General features: G+C 47.6%; 1 protein-coding gene across 1 annotated transcript in view; it reads left to right on the top strand.

Annotated features, from left to right (window-relative positions):
* Nucleotides 1–308: 308 nt before the first annotated feature.
* The window catches only part of LOC111530288 (nuclear factor interleukin-3-regulated protein), a 49,737-nt gene continuing 41,892 nt past the window's right edge, over nt 309–8,153 (top strand). Inside the window, exon 1 of the mRNA XM_023197456.3 lies at nt 309–503. The gene's annotated coding sequence lies outside the window, so the exon portion shown is untranslated. The remainder of the gene's footprint in view (nt 504–8,153) is intronic.

The raw sequence follows: 8,153 nt of genomic DNA, 5'->3' as shown, positions 1-8,153 counted from the left end.
CCCAGATCACTCTTGCACATGGATTGCCTGCAGGTTCCCCCTCAAGATACTGTGCTCTCCCAGTCTGGCCAATGTAGCAAGACCCTATTGATCCTGCTGTAGTTTTGTATTTTTTAAATTTTTATTATTATTATTTTTTTACCATTGCTTGAGCTTCTGCATAAGATGTTGCTTGACAAAGCATTCCACCGCCAACAGGAAAAGTTTACACACTTCTTGCATAACACAGCATAGAGCGTGATGACTGGTTTGGAGTTTACCAGGCTGTCGTGTGAAGGGGAAGTTCACTTAGGACACCGGGGGCCAATGGCTGTGAGCAGCAGGAGGTGCCTTTGATGTCAAGCTGCCTTGAATGTTGCTGCTTGCGAGTGGGTAAGAGCTGGCACGGTCCAGAAAAATTGAGGCGGTGACACGATGAGAGACAGCAACCCATCCCCAGACAAACCTCACAAATCTCAAGAGACCAGAAGCAGCCACGTTGTACCAGACTTCTGGAAAATTAGGCAAGCGTTGGCAACAGAATCTGTTGTGAATTCTTCTCACAGTTTCTGTAATCATTAGCTGCTTTCTCAGGGTGTGGATATTCAAGGACCAGAGGTCAAAGTTATAGCAACAGCACCTTGCAAGGGGCAGGGGTAAGGAGAACCTCCTTGGGCAGGTCATGCTGTATGGGATAAGCCCAGAACTGGTTTAGTTCTGAGACAAGGGTGCAGATAGTATTGGAAAGATGCATATCACTCAGGCCTGGAAGAAGACCAGGGTCGCACTTAATCTTGACTGCAGTTCAATGCCTCGGTAATATGGACTGAATCGTAGCTAAGACTGTTCTCTGCAAGGTTTGCTTGGTTTCTGTGTCGTTGTAATTGTAGCATTGGTGTTCACTTGACTAGAAGCTTGATCCCTGGAACGGGACTTTGAGAGCATATTCTCCAGTGTTTCTTTTTCATGGCTCACCACAACCTCGACTTCCCAGGCTCCAGTGTTCCTCACACCTCAGCCTCCCGAGTACCTGGGAGTACAGGCATGCACCACCATGCCCCGCTAATGTTTGTATTTTTTTGTAGAGATGGGGTCTCATTATGTTGCTCAGGCTGGTCTTGAACTCCTGGGCTCAAGCAATCCACTCCCCTCAGCCTCCCAAAGTGCTGAGATCACAGGTGTGAGCCATCATGCCTGGCCTCTCCAGTGTTTCTTAAATGTTTCCGGACCACAGACTTATTTAGGAGTTCACCCAAATCTAAAGACCACCGCTGGCCCATTGCCACCATTCCCCCCACTCCAAATATATTTACCCCAAAAGATTTTGCAGATAGTTATATGGTATCATGGTGCTCCAAAATTTTATCCACAGAGCCCATTCCAATTCTGGGTTAATAACCTCTGATCTAGCTTGGTTCTTTTATTTTACACATGGGGAAACTGAGTCAAAAGAGCATTAAAGACTTGCTCAGGGTTATGCAGACACTTCATGACAGACTTTGGTGTCAGAGTAAGAACTGGCTGTGAGTTCACTTATCAGCTGAGATGTCTTCTCTCCGTGCCTCAGTTTCTCTATCTGCAAAGCCAGGATAATAATAGCACTTACTTGGTAGGGATGCTATGAGGATCACATATGTGAAGCATTTAGAACTAATGCCTTAATAAATTATATATATATTTTTTGAGAGAGTCTCACTCTGTTGCCCAGGCTGCTGGAGTGCAGTGGTGCAATCACAGCTCATTGCATCCTCAAACTCCCAGCCTCAAGCGATCCTTCCATCTCAGTTTCCTGAGTAGCTAGGACCACAGATGTGCACCATCATGCCCAGTTAGTATTTTTTTTTTTTTTTTTTTTTTATTTTTTGTTTTTTGTAGAGACAGGGTCTTGCTATGTTGGCCACGCTGATCTTGAACTTCTAGGCTCAAGTGATTTTCCTGCCTTAGCCTCCCAAAGTGCTGGGGTTACAGGTGTGAAGCCACCATGCCTGGCCTATGGCTCTTATTTGTATCACTGCTCTCTTTCTTTTTTTTTCTTTTTTAAGTGTAGACCCAAGTTGATTCGTTAGCCTGTAGCTAATGTCAAAGTTTGAACCAAAGAACTCCTGCCACCTAGTGGATGTGTGATGCATAAAGCAGGGTTTGTAGCACTGAAACATGGTGATCACATGCATGTCTTTGCCTGTGTGGTTATTGTTGGGGAATTAGTGGCTGTGTCTCTTTCCAAAGAGAGTGTTTACACATTGTATCTGTTAGCCTTTGCTGTGTAACAAACTACCCTATGGATTGCTACGATAGTCACTTATTAACCCTTGATTCTGTGGGTTCACAACATGGGCTGAGTTCAGGCAGGCGGTTCTTCTGTTGGTCTTGCTTGGGCCCACTCATGTGGCTACAGTGAGCTGGTTGGTTGGCTGGGGCTGACTACTTTGGATTGCTTCACTTACGAGTCTATTGGCAGGCTGTTTGCTGGGCGCCTTGGTTCTCCTCCATGTGGCCTCTCCAGTGGGCTTGCTCAAGCTCATTCCCATGGTGGTTGCAGAGTTGCTAGGAAAGCAGAAAAGATAGCCCTAATGTGCAAGTACTTCCCCTTGTGTCACGTTTGGTAATGTCTCATTGGCTAAAACAAGCCATATGGTCAAACCCAGACTCAGGAAATAAGGAGACAGAATCTCTCTCTTGATTGGAGGAAATGACAAATATTGTAAATATTGGGGCTGTTCTTTCCACTCCTTGGTCGCCACACGTTTGCTGGTAAGTGACTGGGTGTTGAGTCATAAGTTTCAACTTAAAGCATTTTGGCTCCTAAATTTTTTTTTTTTTTTTTCGAGATAGAGAACCGTCGAGTGCAGTGGTGTGATCATAGTTTACTGCAGCCTCAACCTCCTGAGGTTGCAGGCTCAAGCTATCCCCCCAACTTCAGCTTCTTGAGTAGTTGAACCCACAGGCACACACCACCACACCTGGCTAATTTTAAAATTTTTTGAAGAAATGGAGTCTCCCTATGTCGCCCAGGCTGGTCTCAAACTCCTGGGCTCAAGTGATCTTCCTGCATGAGCCTCCCAAAGTGCTGGGATCACAGGCGTGAGCCATCGTACCCGGCTAAGGACTTTTGACTCTGAAGACGTGTTTTCATGTGTTTTCACCTCTCAAAAGAAGAGTTTATAAGTAGAGACCATAACTTCCAGGCTAGCGCACCAGTCTTATGATGGAAAATGACTTCCTCTCTATGGGATGTGATGGTTAATTTTATGTGTCAACTTGACTGGGCCATAAGACACCCAGATATCTGGGTTAAACATTATTTCTGAGTGTATCTGTGGGGGGGTGTTTCTGAGAGAGATTAGCATTTGCATTGGTGGACTGAGAAAAGCAGATGGTGCTCCCCAACGTGGGAGGACCTCATCCAACCTGTTGAGGGCCAGAATAGAACAAAAAGGCAGAGAGGAAGATTGAATTCTCTCTGTGTCAAACTGTTGAGTAGGGACATTGATCTTCTACCCCTGGTGCTCCTGGATCTCAGGCCTTCAGACCTGGCTTGGAATCCTCATTATTGGCTCTCAGGCTCTCCAACCTTTGAACCGTACCACGAATCTTCCTGGGCCTTCGGCTTGCAGAAAGCAGGTCATAGGATGTCTCAGCCTCCATGATCACATGAGCCCTGTAGTTATATATTCCTTATAATAAATCTCACGCTAGATCTCTGTCTCTTTCTGTTGCTGTCTCTCTCTCTCCATCTTTCTGATCACCTATTGATTTTGTTTCTCGGCAGAACTCTGACTAATTCACAGGACATTTCCATTTCTTCGTTTATTGTGGGGTTCTCTTTCTCAACCATTTGCATTCTCCCAACACCACCTTCCCCCATTATGGATTGAATTGTTCCACCCCTAAATGCATGCATTGAAGCCTCAAGCCCCAGCGTTTCTGAATTTGGAGATACAGCATTGACTGATTGATTGATTGAGATGGAGTCCTGCTCTGTCACCCAGGCAGGAGTGCAGTGGCACGGTCTCGGCTCACTGCAGCCTCCACCTCCTGGGTTCCAGTGACTCTCTCATGCCTCAGTCTCCCAAGTAGCTGGAATTACAGGTGCTTGCTACCATGCCCAACTAACTTTTGTATTTTTAGTAGAGATGGAGTTTCACCCTGTTGGCCAGGCTGGTCTCCAACTCCTGACCTCAAATGATCCACCCACCTCAGTCTCCGAAATTGCTGGGATTATAGGCACCAGCCACCACAGCCTGTAATAGGGTCAACTTGCACATGTATTTCAACTCATTTCCAGCAGAGGTCAATCAAGAGTCTCATTCTATTAAAGTCAGTCTATGCAACGACTTTGAAGTCTGATGCCCAGGCTGATTGCAGTGGAGACCATGGCTCACTGCAGCCTCAACCTCCCATGCTCAAGAGATCCTTCTGTCTCAGCCTCCCGAGTAGCTGGGACCGCAAGTGTATGCTACCACACCAGGTTATTAAATTTTTTTTTTTTTTTTTTTTTTGTAGAGACGGGAGTCTCACCATGTTGCCCAGACTGGTCTTGAACTCCTGGGCTCAAACAATCCTCCTGCCTCGGCCTCCTTAAGTGCTGCGATTACACGCTTAAGCCACCATGTCTAGCCAGATGACTTCTTTTTTTTTTTTTTTTTTTTTTTTTTGAGACTGAATTTCGCTCTTGTTGCCCAGGCTGGAGTGCAATGGTGTGATCTTGGCTCACCACAACCTCTGCCTCCCTGGTTCAGAGGATTCTCCTGCCTCAGCCTCCTGAGCAGCTGGGATGACAGGCAAATGCCACCATGCCTGGCTAATTTTGTATTTTTAGTAGAGACAGGGTTTCACCATGTTGGTCAGGCTGGTCTGGAACTCCTGACCTCAGGTGATCCACCTGCCTTGGCCTCCCAAAGTGCTGGGATTACAGGTGTGAGCCACTGCACCAGGTAGATGACTTGTTTTAATTTGCACAAAGGTGCCCTGTGAGCTAGCCACTGACCCGTATTTACCTGTATGGTGTCCGTGTGTGGCACATAGGATAATGTCCATCTCTCCCCCAGGCTGTAGAAACCTGAATCCCCGGAACCTGTAGGTGTATTTCCTTCCATGGCAAAAAAGAAATCTGCAGATGTGATTAATGTTACAGATTTTTGAGATGGGGAGATTATTCTGGATTATCTAGGGGGGCCCAATCTAATCATGTGGACCCTTAAGACCAGAGACCCTATGTTGCTAGGGCGGGAAGAGCAGACGAATAGATCTTATAGCTAGAGACCATAACCTCCAGGTTAGCCCACTAGCCTCATTATGAAAAGTGACTTCCTCTGTATGGGATAATTGCATTTCTTTGTTTGTTGTGGGGTTCTCTTCCTCACTCCTCCTCCTCCTCCTCCTTGTCCTCCTCTCTTCCTCCTCCTCCTCCTCTTCTTCCTCTTTTTCTTCTCCTCTTTCCCCTCCTCCCCTCCCCCTCCCCTTCCCTCCTCCTCCTTCTTCTTCCTTCTTCCTTCCTCCCTCCTCCTCCTCCTTCTTATTCTTCCCTTCCCCTTCCCCTCCTTCTCCTTCTCCTTCTCCTTCTTCTTCTTTTCTTCAGACAGGGCCTTGCTCTCTCATCCAGGCTGGAGTGCAGCAGTGCAATCATAGCTCACTGCAACCTTCACCTCCCAGGCTCTAGCAATCCTCCCACCTTGGCCTCCCAAAGTGTTGAGATTACAGGCATGAGTCATCTCACCTGGCCCTCTTCATCATCCTTCTGAGCTCCCCTATCACTTCCTCATTTCCTACCTCTCTACCTTTCACCCTCCTTATGGGTTCAACAGATGATTGTGGGCTAGCCTGGGAACTATGTCATCTTTTTCCTGCATTGTTCTCAGTAAAATGTGCTGCATCAGGGATGGGTGGGGAGGCCCCAGCCACATTCTCATCTCCCATTGAGATCCTGCCTGGGAAGAAGAGAAGGAAAGATTGGAAGTTTGAGGTGGGACTGACCTATTGCTGCTGGCTTTGAGGATGAGGAAGGATCCACAAGCCGAGGAATGTGGGTGGACTCTAGAAGCTGGGAGTAGCCTCCAGCTGACAGCCAGCAAGGAAACCAGGACCTCAGCTGTGCAACTGCAAGGAACTGAATTCTACAAGGAGCTATAACTACAAAGAACTGAATTCTGCAAGGAACTACAACCACAAGAAACAGAATTCTGCAGGAAACTACCACCTCACTGTAAAGAACCACAACTGTAAGGAACAGCATTCTGTAAAAAACTACAATTGCAAGGAACAGAATTCTGCAGGAAACTGTAACTGCAAGGAATGTAATTCTGCAGGGAAATATAGCTGCGAGGAACGTAATTCTGCAAGGAACTACAACTACAGGTAACAGAATTCTGCAAGGAACTACAATTACAAGTAACAGAATTCTGCAAGGAACTACAGCAACAAGGAACAGCATTCTTCAAGAAACTACAACTCCAAGGGAAAGAATTCTTCAAGGAACTGTAACTACAAAAAAACAAACAACAAACAACAACAACAACAACAAAAAACAGAATTCTGCCAGGAACAATAACTCTAAGGAACAGAATTCTGGAAGAAACTGTAACTGCAAGGAAAAGAATTCTGCAAGGAACTGTAACTGCAAAAAACAGAATTCTGCAAGAAACTATAATTGCATGGAACTGAATTCTGCAAAAAACTAGTAATATAACTGCAAGGAACTAAACTCTGTTGACACCCTGAGTAAACAAGGAGACATCCTTCCCTCAAGCCTCCAGAAGGGAACACAGCCTGCTGACACTGAGTGTAGCCCATGTCTTCATTTATTTATTTACTTTCTGAGACAGGATCTTACTCTGTTGTCCAGGCTGGAGTGCAGTGGCACAGTCATAGCCCACTATAGTCTCCAACTCCTGAACTCAAGTGAGCCTCCAGACTCAGCCTCCAGAGTAATTGGGACTACAGGTGCACACCACCACACCAGGCTATTAAAAAAATTTTTTTTGTAGAGATGGGGTCTTGCTATGTTGCCCAGGGCTGGTTTCGAACTCCTGGGTTCAAGCAGTCCTTCTTGCTTGGCCTCCCAAAGTGCTGGGATTTCAGATGTGAGCCACTGCACCCGGCCTTCCAGATCTGGAGACCTCCAGAACCATAAGATAATACAGTTGTGTTTTTTAAGCCGCCAAATTAGTGTTTATTGGTAGGACGGCAATGAAAAGCTAATACAGCATAAAAATGTCTCCCACCTTTTACCCCAGAGGATGGGGCCAAGTCTCCCTGTGGAAGCCTGTGTGCCCCCTGAGAGTGGACAAGGGCCCACTGTGGATGGCTGTGGATGGAGAGTGTCTGCCAGCCATGTGTGCTGGTGAACACTGTCATTCCCTATGTCCCTTTGTCTCTACCTGTGACCTGTGGGTCTAGAGATTGGGTGACGCCTGCCTATGGTGGCAGCGGCTTCCTCCTCCTCCTCCTCCTCCTCCAAATCCTTCTCCTTTTTCTTCTTCTTCTTCTCCTTCTCCTCCTCCTCCTCCTCCTCCTCCTCCTCCTCCTCCTCCTTCTCCTCCTTCTTCTTTTTGAGACGGAGTCTTGCTCTGTTACCCAGGCTGGAGTGCATTGGCACGACCCCGGCTCACCGCAACATCTGCCTCCCGTGTTCAAGTGATTCTCTTACCTCAGCCTTCTGAGTAGCTGGGATGACAGGTGCACACCACCATGCCCAGCTAATTTTTGTATTTTTAGTAGAGACAGGGTTTCACCATGTTGGCCAGGCTGGTCTCGAACTCCTGGCCTGCCCATGGCTTCTCCATGAAGCTGTGGTGTGCGGAGCCCATGAGGTATGTTTGGGAAACGGAGGCCTGGAAGGGGGTGGCACCACAGGAGGGGCTCCAGGTGGCCGTCGTGGTAACATCCCTTCCCTTCCTCCACCGTCTCCCGGACTGAGACCCCAGAAGGAGCACGAACCTGGGCTAGGAGTAAACCTCACCAGCCAGGGCCAGGCGGGCATGTACTGCATTCTGTATTGCTGGGGGGCTCAGTTTCATAGTCTCCAGAGGTTGGACGCCCACCTGCCCTATGCTGGGGTCAGGGGATGCTGTGGTGGGGGCTCAGGCTCCTGGGGAGAGGAAAGGAGAGCAGAGAAGAGGAGAGGAGGGGAGGGGAGAGGAGAGGAGCGGAGAGGAGAGGAGAGGAGAGGAGAGGAG

This window comes from Piliocolobus tephrosceles, chromosome 21 (assembly GCF_002776525.5).
Source record: "Piliocolobus tephrosceles isolate RC106 chromosome 21, ASM277652v3, whole genome shotgun sequence".
Lineage (NCBI taxonomy): Eukaryota > Metazoa > Chordata > Mammalia > Primates > Cercopithecidae > Piliocolobus > Piliocolobus tephrosceles.
The sequence above is the reverse complement of the archived record's forward strand: the minus strand, read 5'-3'. Positions and strand labels throughout refer to the sequence as shown.